The following is an 11,372-nucleotide window of genomic DNA, read 5'->3' on the forward strand; positions in this document are numbered from 1 at the left end:
TGCGCGTACTACTGTGCCTTCAAGGCGGTGACGCATAAGAGAAATTATCTTCGCCTTAATACGTTGAATTTCAACCTGTCGTTGAACTGAGGGGGCAAGGTTTGAGAGTTCCCAGAGAATTGTGAAATAGTATTCCATGGTATGTCGGTGCCATAACATTTTATCGCGACCGTAATTCATCATAGAACGACGTAAAGCAGGCTTGGCGCAGTCGATCCACCACCGAAGTGTTGAAGGATACGCTGGAAGGCGTCTCACACAGTTGTTCCACGTCGTCTCTACGACCTGCCTACATTCCGGATCCTTGAGGTGGGCCACATTCAGCTTCCACAGGCCTCGACCGCGCCACACCTTCTGCCTCTGGAGCGAAACAGTGCAAATGTAGGCGATATGGTCGGAAAAGGCGGTAGGCCATATCTCAGCGTCAAGCGTGGCAGTTACGAGTCCTGGGGACACGTAGACACGGTCAAGACGACTTGCTGAATGGCTGGTGACGTACGTATACCCAGGCCGATCGCCATGCACGCGGTCCCAAGTATCGGTGAGTTTCAGTTCATGCACAAGCAGCTTGAGTTCCTGGCATGTGGTGAAATGGGGTTGTTGGTCCTTTTGGGATAACACACAATTGAAGTCACCGCCAAGAACAATATGGTCGTAGCGTCCGACAAACAAAGGAGCGATCTGTTCTGAATAGAATCGCGACCGCTCCCGTCGCTTGGCCGTGCCCGAGGGAGCGTAAACATTGATGACTCGAACACCGTGGAAAGTCACAGCAAGACCCCTAGCCGATGGTAGGTAAATCACGTCATCTACATCAATGCCTTCCTTTAAAAGAATAGCTGTCCCACTGCCACCGTCGGCACACGGCGTGAGGTAGGAAACATAGCCATAGACATTAGGAAACGTCGCCAGGCGAACTTCCTGCAAAAGGGCAACATCTAGGTCCGACGCCCTCAACATATCAAGGAGCAATTGTAGTTTGACAGGGGTGCCAATGGTGTTGACATTGATGGAGCCAATCCTGTAAGATTGTCGTAGAATTGGGACTACAGGGACGCTCATGGAGGCACGAAGAGCAGCAGCGAACAAGAATGTTGTCCCAGTAGGCTGCACATCCCCATCCTGTAACCCTGCCGATTAGGAGTCGTGGGCTGGAGCAGCGGCATTCGCGGCTGTCTCACTAGTTGGTGTTTCGTCGGCTACATCGTCAGACCACGCAAGGGTGCGTGGATGGTGTGCGTCTAGTGAAGTACCAGCAGAGTCCGAAGGCAGTGTCACGTCGGTGGTGGAAGAGTTGTCCTGGCTCAGCTGTTGTTCAACGTCCATAGGTACAGCGCCTGGTGCATGCAAGGATGGTTGTACGTCCGACGGAGTGCAAGTTGGTGCTTCCACCACAGATTCGTCCTTCGGGGGAACAACTTGATAATTTTGATCTTCATCGTCTTGAGACTGCGTCCTGCAGGTGTCAGACGGGGCGATCCGCCGTTTCCGACGTCTCTTCGGCGACCGTTGCTTGCGCACGTGATCTTCAGTGTCCGAAGACGCCTGGGGATCCGGATGTTCTGGCACAAAAGCATCGGTAGGCACAATCATGGAGTCAAGGGCCATCCCCTGTCGTTGAGATTGCTCACCACTGCACACGTCGGGAGGAGGAGGCAAGGGCGTCGGTCCGTCCGCAACAGCCTGAGGCAGTACCGGAGACGACGATGTACCAGTAGTAGGAGCCAGTGGTGTTCGCGGTCGGGGGTCGCTATGGAGAGCTTCGACAAACGTCAGCGGTAGCGACGTCGGAGCGGTCGTGGCCGGCAGGTCCCCAGGCGGTAACTGTGTTATTCTGCGCTGCAGACAGCTGGAACGGAGGTGTCCTTCTTTGCCACATCCCGAGCATGTCTTCGGCTGTCCATCATAAATAATAATTGCACGGCAGCCACCAATATATAAGTAGGACGGCACATGTTTGGTTAGTTCTATGCGGATCTGCCGTACTCCATTGAGAACCGGGTATGTAGTGAACTGAACCCATTTCTCAGCTGTGTGGCTAATCACTTTTCCATATGGATGGAATGCAGATACCACTACCTCTGAAGGCACCTCGAAGGGGAGTTCAAAAACACGTATCGTGCGCAGTCCAAGTCCCGCATGTTCCACAGTTACGTCACCGATGTGTCCATCAGAGTGACGGAACTTAAGACCACTTCGAGTTGCATCTAGAATTTTTTTCACATATGTCTTCGTTGACCAATTTCACGTATACCACACTGCTCACTATAGAAAGGTGGATGCCAACAAGATCGTTGCAGTCAATCTTGACTTCATCTCTGATAAACTGTTCGATTTCCAGTGCTTTTGGTCGGGCATATTCAGGTGCAAAGCTAATCTTCAGTGTCGATTTTCGGTGGGCATAAGCCATTCTCTGTCGAATGAAATATAGCGCGCTAAGACGGCAGAATCACGTAAACAACTCCGCGAGCGAGCTGCGCGGCGAGGACGTAAACAAGACGTCCGTGCCGCTAGCGTGCCGAAAGGCGACTGTCCATTAGGCCACACAGTCACTGACGACCAAGTGCAACTTGTATATGACTCATCTCGAAACGCTCACACCGCTGATAATTTGTGTTTTCGTTCTACACAGCCGCTGCCCTTGCTCTTTCCCACCCATTCGTTACATTCAACCTCTTACGTGACCGACCAGATATAGACTGCGAAACAAGACCACACACTTTGTGCATACGGAATCGAAGGCAGGGCGTGCCTTGCCGCATTTGCCACGATGGCCATTTGCTACTTCTGCAGAAGCGGCGGCGACGACGACGACGACGACGACGACGACGACGACGACGACGACGACGACCGCGAGAGGCTCTTACATATGTGAGAAATACATCTATAAAATGTAATTCAGACTGCCTCGTCCCACCTTAAGCTGTACCGCTTTGGCAAAGGCTTTATCTGCGCTATTTGCCTTAATCACATCTGAGAGTAATTCTTAATAAAAGGCATGTCGCTAATTGTTCGTCATCACAGATACTGTTAGCTATACGGCCGCGACGCGCAACTGATTTCCACAATTCGACTTCTTCCTTTGAGGAAAGAACTCACGACCAGTGGTTTGCTAGTCCAGTGTTCTACCACTGAGCTAAATGGGCGCGGCCTAGCGGTACTTTTGCCTACTTCGTCCTTACGGTCGTCTGGATCATCAGAAATCAGCTGACAACGCTTCATATTACCGACTAATATTTGCAGCTATGGCGACTCATTACTGCTTGGCTACACATCTGACACGTAACCGATGTCCTTTCCAAACAACAACACTTGCATTTCAGAACATGTCTTTCACACATGTCTACAAAATCACCTTCACCTTCAAATACAGTTTCCTTGCGACTGACAGAGACGTAGGCAAAGTTTAAAGTTGCTATTTCCATTACATCACGTTAATCAGAAAAACGGTAATTTACATCTGCAGCAGAACAAAATTCCGTTCCGCCCAGCGTGGGGCTCGAACCCATGACCCTGAGATCAAGAGTCTGATGCTCTACCAACTGAGGTAGCCGGGCTTCTTCGGTGAATACTTGCCGGGCAGCACGTCACACAGTACTCGTTTGGGTTGGGTGGTCCCATACAGAATCCCTCCATGCTGCCTAATGTTTTCCTAACGTCACACTCGTCACGTACTTCACTTTTATTTCATAATCATTTCTGAGAGGTAAAGGAATTGCATGACAACCTGCAGAGCTAGTGGCGTCAAAATTAACACTCATACTTGATGTGACTCAAAAGGCGAACGAGTTACTTTCCGACGTTGTTTTAGATGTGCAAGTGCCAGTGGAAACTCGCGGTGACGGCACTCTGCCGACCATTTCGCTAGTTAACACCGGTCTTGTAGTGTGTGTTTCAAGCTCAAGAGCATCTCCAAGCAGAAAATGGTCAACAGCAACATTCAGACGGTTTCGTACTGCTCAAATGCTACATTAAAACGGTATGTTTCTTTTTCAGAACTGATAAAACACGAGCGTGACAGCATTCGAACCTGTAATCTTCAGATCCGAAGTCCGGCGCCTTATCCATTAGCCCACACAGTCACTGACGACCAAGTGCAACTTGTATATGACTCATTTCGAAACGCTCACACCCCTGATAATTTGTGTTTTCGTTCTACACAGCCGCTGCCCTTGCTCTTTCCCACCCATTCGTTACATTCAACCTCTTACGTGACCGACCAGATATAGACCGCGAAACAAGACCACACACTTTGTGCATACGGAATCGAAGGCAGGGCGTGCCTCGCCGCATGTGCCATGATGGCCATTTGCTACTTCTGCAGAAGCGGCGGCGGCGACGACGACAACGACGACGACCGCGAGAGGCTCTTACATATGTGAGAAATACATCTATAAAATGTAATTCAGACTGCCTCGTCCCACCTTATGCTGTACCGCTTTGGCAAAGGCTTTATCTGCGCCATTCGCCTTAATCACATCTGAGAGTAATTCTTAATAAAAGGCATGTCGCTAATTGTTCATCATCACAGATACTGTTACCTATACGGCCACGACGCGCAACTGATTTCCAAAATTCGACTTCTTCCTTTGAGGATGGAACTCACGACCACTGGTTTGCTAGTCCAGTGTTCTACCACTGAGCTAAATGGGCGCGGCCTAGCGGTACTTTTGCGTACTTCGTCCTTACGGTCCTCTGGATCATCAGACATAAGCTGACAACGCTTCATATTACCGACTAATATTTGCAGCTATGGCGACCCATTACTGCTTGGCTACACATCTGACACGTAACCGATGTCCTCTCCAAACAACAACACTTGCATTTCAGAACATGTCTTTCACACATGTCTACAAAATCACCTTCACCTTCAAATACAGTTTCCTTGCGACTGACAGAGACGTAGGCAAAGTTTAAAGTTGCTATTTCCATTACATCACGTTAATCAGAAAAACGGTAATTTACATCTGCAGCAGAACAAAATTCCGTTCCGCGCAGCGTGGGGCTCGAACCCATGACCCTGAGATCAAGAGTCTGATGCTCTACCGACTGAGCTAGCCGGGCTCCTTCGGTGAATAGTTGCCGGGCAGCACGTCACACAGTACTCGTGTGGGTTGAGTGGTCGCATACAGAATCCCTACATGCTGCCTAATGTTTTCCTAACGTCACACTCGTCACGTACTTCACTTTTATTTCATAATCATTTCTGAGAGGTAAAGGAATTGCATGACAACCTGCAGAGCTAGTGGCGTCAAAATTAACACTCATACTTGATGTGACTCAAAAGGCGAACGAGTTACTTTCCGACGTTGTTTTAGATGTGCAAGTGCCAGTGGAATCTCGCAGTGACGGCACTCTGCCGACCATTTCGCTAGTTAACACCGGTCTTGTAGTGTGTGTTTCAAGCTCAAGAGCATCTCCAAGCAGAAAATGGTCAACAGCAACATTCAGACGGTTTCGTACTGCTCAAATGCTACATTAAAACGGTATGTTTCTTTTTCAGAACTGATAAAACACGAGCGTGACAGCATTCGAACCTGTAATCTTCACATCCGAAGTCCGACGCCTTATCCATTAGGCCACAGAGTCACTGACAACTAAGTGCAACATGTATATGACTCATCTCTAAACGCTCACACCCCTGATAATTTGTGTTTTCGTTCTACACAGCCGCTGCCCTTGCTCTTTCCCACCCATTCGTTACATTCAACCTCTTACGTGACCGAACAAATATAGACTGGGAAACAAGACCACACACTTTGTGCATACGGAATCGAAGGCAGGGCGTGCCTCGCCGCATTTGCCACGATGGCCATTTGCTACTTCTGCAGAAGCGGCGGCGGCGACGACGACGACGACCGCGAGAGGCTCTGACATATGTGAGAAATACATCTATAAAATGTAATTCAGACTGCCTCGTCCCACCTTATGCTGTACCGCTTTGGCAAAGGCGACCCAACCCGATGCGAAAGCGAAGGGTGCGTGGCACAGGGGGAGCTGTGTCGAGGGACGAACATCTGTCCCTTTCTGTTCGCAGGGCCCAGACCAGCAGGAGCCCTGCATGCCGGCGACTTCGCTCGTCGGCGTGGGATCGCGGCGCTAGTCGGCAAGGGCGCTTCGCCGCGCCCCTGGGTAACCGGGGCGTGTTCTGCCAAACCCAGGAGGTGGTGACACTGCCTGGGCCAGGTTAACTGGGTCCAGACCGCCGAACGTCTGGGGGACCGGCCCGCCACCGGAGTAGGAGTGGGTCCTTGGCTGAAGGGTGGAAACTCGCGCTAGTAGGCGGCGAAGGGCGAGAGGTGCATCCGCCTCTCCGGAGTGCGGGTTGCAGTTGCCGAGGAGCGTCGCGTTGAATCGCCGATGACGGAGCCATCGATGGGGACCAGTGCGCTGGCAACGGCGCGCTGAACCCGGCAGTTCGAGAGGGCCCTTGACCTTGGGGCGAGGTCGGTGGGCGAGCTGCAAGAAGCCCCCCCCCCCCCCCCATGCCAGAGGAGCCGGTCCGGGGTAAGAGACGGGCTCCCACCTTTTTTATATCACTCGTAAATCATGGCGACGACAGATACGAGTGATTCGAGTGCGCCTCCACGTGCGTCTACTGCGCCTGATCCCTCTCCTCAGGACGAGCTGGGACAGGTCGAGAATGAGTCAGTTATGCAAAGACTTGCCAGAATAACTACGCTCATGGAGCAATCTGTAAAAAATGGCAAGATCAGCCAAGCCGGAATGTCAGCCATTAAAAATGAATTGGCAGCTTGGGCCATTGTCCATGCAAAACTAGAATGTAGGCTAGAAGAACTAGTAAAAGAAAACAATAGACTAAGAAAGCAGCCAGTGAAAACTTGGGCGGCAGGGGCAGCGCAAGCTCCCACCAAGCCCAACACCACCAGAGAGACAATAAATAAGGTAATTAAGAGGCCAGATACGTCAGTCTTTTTGAGAACACTTCCTGGAGAAGACACAAGCATAAAGAAAATACAGGAGTTATTCACGAAAACCGTGGACCCTGTGAAGGAAAAAAGAAAGATAAAGAGAATCAAACCGAGTAGGAACTCAGTCATCGTAGAAGTTGCCTCGGAAGAGGATAAAGAAAAGCTGTTGAAGAACCAAAAGCTGAACTCAGTGGTGAAATGTGAGCCACCAAGAAAAAGAAATCCTCTCGTCATACTTTATGACGTGCCATCTATTATGACGAACGAAGAGCTGTCAGAGACAATCAGAGCACAAAATTTTGAGCATCTAAGCGTTGACGAATTTAATAATTGTTTTAAACTTAGATTTAAAACGGGTCCACGAGGTCGTGATGTTGTACATCATGTCGCTGAAGTGACAGCACAGATGTGGAAGAACATCACAACAATGGGCAGGATCTATGTTGGCTTCCATGCCATCAACACCAGAGACTATGTCGTGGTACCTCGTTGCCACAACTGTGGTGACCTGGACCACATTCTCAGGCTGTGCACCAGGGAGCCGGCGTGCACCAAGTGCGGAGAAAGTGGCCATAATCACAAGGACTGTAAAGGTACACAAATCTGCATACCATGCAAAAGCAGAGGGAAGAAGTCTTGCGGAGCTGTAGGTCGGAATTGCCCAACATACAGAATGTTGGAACAAAGATTAATCTCCAGAACTGATTATGGCTGAACTCGGCATACCGAACAGGATGCCGAAGCATAAATCCCCGAGCAAGAGGAGGAGGGACGCTATGAGGGCAAGTAAATTCAAGTTATTTCTGAGGTCGCTTACGGGCGCCGGAAAACCTAAAACAACAGATATAGCCATTCAAACTGAGCCTCAATGGGTGAACATAGCAATACAAACAGATCTCCCTATAGCAGCAGCTCCCTCCTCTGAAAGCCGAGGAGCAGAGCCGATAAAACATCAGAAACGGCAAGGGCATCCTGCGGCCATAACAGTCTCTGAAAAGAAACAGAACAAGCATGAGAAACGGATTCAAGAAAATGAAGTAACTAGCTCCAGCATAAATTCCACTGAACAGAGTACTCGAGTGGTCAGATTGCCACCTGTGGATCCTGTGAGGGTCTACCCTAATTTAGAATATACTATGCAGCTAGCAAGACTTGAACAGCCGGCTACCCTGACCACAGCCCTGAGACATGTGGTTCGTGTAGGACATGAAGAAGGAAGAAGGGTAACCTTCTCGGTGATGGAGGCTGTTGACAGAATCCAACTAAAATCAGTGAATCTCCCCACCGACTTCGGAGCCCTGCGGGACCTGCTACGAAAAGTCTTCGAAAGGAGAGGGGAGAAATTCAACTTAGACGACATTTACGAGCAGGCAGTTCTAGCCAATGGAAGAATTGCATTTGACTGGTCTAAAACCTGGCCAAATGACCGCATACATACATACTTCCCTTGATGACAAAGCTTAACATAGGACAACTAAATACACATAACAGCCGACTCGTAATGCAGGAACTCCGAAGGGAGGTGGAGGAGAGGAGATTGGATGTGCTCTGTCTACAGGAGCCGTACTCCCAAGCTGGAAAGGTCGCTTTTGCTGCCGCAACATGGCAGATAATTAGTAAAGGAAAAGTCCCGAAAGCGGCGATAATAATAACAAATAAGCTCCTGAGAGTCACCACGCTCTCTCAATTCACAACTACCCACTGCAACGTCGTGGAGTTGCAATCCCCAACTGGAATCGTCTTCATAATAAACATGTACTTTCAGTACAGTGATAATATTGAAACACACTTAGATCACCTAACGAGAGTGACCACGGCGTTGCGGGGGAGAAAGTTGATAATTGCAGCTGACATAAATGCCAAATCCCCCCTGTGGTACAGTGGCACACGAGATGCAAATGGTGAGAAGGTAGAAGAATTTATTATGGCAACACAACTTGTGGTGGCTAATAGGCCGGGCAATCCTCCTACCTACACGGCGGGAGGAAGACAAGGGACAAATATTGACATAACTCTAACAACACCGAATGTTACAAACATACTCCAAAATTGGAAGGTAATAGGGAATGCCACCACAAGCGACCATAACTTAACAACTTTCACCATAGGGGATAGAGAGTGCCGCTGGGCCATGGGGTGGGAATTGCAATATAACTTTAATAGAGCAGATTGGGAGCGGCTAGCGAGGGAGTGCGACATTCCTCCTATACCGGGAGGGGACGCACAACAAGATATAGACGTAAACGACAGAACTGACGACATAGTGACCGCCATAACTAGAGCGGTGAGGGCTGCTGTACCAACCAGGAGGAGGGCCATGGCGGCCTCTACGTCACCATGGACGCCTGAACTAGAGGAATTGCGTCAGTCTGTCAGAAGGCTTAGGAGGTACTACCAGCGCAGTGTCGTCTGGCAGGAGAAACAAAGATGGCACTTGCGGTATAGGGAGGCCAAGCAACAGTTCCAAAAGGAACTACGCGAGGTCAGGACACGGAGCTGGGAATGCTATGTGCTCAGTCAACTTGTGCTGGATCCATGGGGACTTCCCTACAAGTTAGTGAGGGAAAAGATCCGCTCTCCTATGGAGCTATCAACTGTCAGGCACAGGGGCGGGATGACGGAGTCCTGGCAGGAAACTGCTGGGTTCCTCCTCCAGTCCCTGTTGCCTGATGACTATGCGGACGGGGAAACTGAAGCACAGCGGCAACTGCGAGAGGAGGATCAAGTGCAATATAACAACGATGCAGCGGTCTACCCCTTCTGGGAAGAGGAGGTGGCGGCCCACATAAAATCTCTCAAAAGAGGGAAAGCTCCTGGGCCAGATGGCATTGTGGCGGAGGTGGTGCAATTCCTGGCCCCCCAGCTGGTTGCGCCATTAACGCATTTATACAATGAATGCCTAAGGCAACAACAGTTCCCAAGGAGATGGAAAAAGGCAAATGTTGTCATTATAAAGAAAGGACAAGATAAAGATCCAGCGGAAGTGAAGTCATACAGGCCAATCTGCCTGTTGGACTTGCTTGGTAAAATATTAGAGAAGTTGCTGGCTGACAGACTGGCGGCACACAGAGTTTTGTGCGGGATGAGCAGCAGGCAATTCGGTTTCAGGCCGGGGCGATCGGCATCTGATGCAATCGCCCTAGCAGCCGAGGTCTGCGGCTCAACCCCGCATAAATACTTGGTGGGCATCATGGTGGACATCAGTGGCGCCTTTGACAACCTGTGGTGGCCTTCGCTCTTCTCCTGCTTGCGGGAGAAAGAGTGTCCAGGGCCGCTATATGGTTGCCTGAGGAGCTATTGCGAGGAACGAGAGGTCTGGCTATCATCCTCTAGCGAGAGAGTTAGTAAAGTGATCACGAAAGGATGTCCCCAGGGATCGGTCCTTGGACCGCTTTTTTGGGACATCCATATGGAGCCTTTATTGGACAATCTACAACAATGCGAGGATGTGCTAGAGGTGATAGCCTACGCAGATGACCTCCTCCTGTTGGTCGGTGGCCGGAGCCGAGAAGACATTGAACCTAAGATAGAAAGGGCCATAGACAAACTTCAACAGTGGTGCCACACCACCAAAATGACAGTCTCACCAAGTAAGACAACTTACTTACTGCTGAAAGGACAACTAACCAGGAACCCGACAGTCAGAATCGACGGTTCACCAGTATTACGAAGACGTGACACACGATACTTAGGAGTCATCATTGATGAGAAATGGAACTTCGGGAGGCACATTGAAACCGTAACCCAAAAGGCCCTACAAATTCTAAATAACCTCATTTCCATAGGACATAAAAGATTTCACCTCCCTCCACACCTCATTAAACTATATCATAATAGTATCTTAACCTCAGTGGTGGGTTACGGCTCGGGAGTCTGGGCGCACAGACTCACGAGGGTTGTGCCTGCCATGGCAGTGAGAAGGGTGCAAAGAAGTATGATATTACGGTCTGTGGGGGCTTATAGAACGTCTCCAGGGGGGGCCCTGTTAGTCATAACGGGGCTCTGCCCACTAGATATAAAGATAAGGGAGCAAGCAGCCTGGTATTGGGCAAAAAAGGGGAATCTAGGTAAAATTGAAGAGATTATGGGGGTGAGGGTGGCAAATAAGACGGAAATTATGAAAAGGGGAGAAGAATTATGGCAGGGGACTTGGGAAACGGAGGAAACCGGACGTAGAACTTTTCAGTTCATTCCGGACGTGAGGGAACGCTTGCAAATGAAGTATTTTGAGCCAACAAGGGGATTGTTCCACTTTCTCACTGGACATGGACCCTACCCGACATACCTATGTCGGTTTGGGAAGAAGGCAACGCCCGCGTGTGACTGTGGCTTCCCGGAAGGTACTCCTGAACATGTGATCTACGAGTGTCATCTCTTCAATGATGTTGCAGCCACACTCCGAGATAGACTACCAAACCAAGACACATACCAACTTCTGAG

The 11,372-nt window shown here is 49.9% G+C and overlaps 2 non-coding genes across 2 annotated transcripts; both read right to left on the minus strand.

Moving 5' to 3' along the window:
- Window positions 1-3,484: 3,484 nt before the first annotated feature.
- Trnak-cuu (transfer RNA lysine (anticodon CUU)) lies at window positions 3,485-3,557 on the minus strand. The gene has a single exon. It is a non-coding gene; the product is annotated as a tRNA-Lys (tRNA).
- A 1,434-nt stretch (window positions 3,558-4,991) lies between these two features.
- Window positions 4,992-5,064, minus strand: Trnak-cuu (transfer RNA lysine (anticodon CUU)). Its single transcript has one exon. It is a non-coding gene; the product is annotated as a tRNA-Lys (tRNA).
- Window positions 5,065-11,372: the final 6,308 nt, after the last annotated feature.

This window comes from Schistocerca gregaria, chromosome 8 (genome assembly GCF_023897955.1).
Source record: "Schistocerca gregaria isolate iqSchGreg1 chromosome 8, iqSchGreg1.2, whole genome shotgun sequence".
In the NCBI taxonomy this organism is placed as follows: domain Eukaryota; kingdom Metazoa; phylum Arthropoda; class Insecta; order Orthoptera; family Acrididae; genus Schistocerca; species Schistocerca gregaria.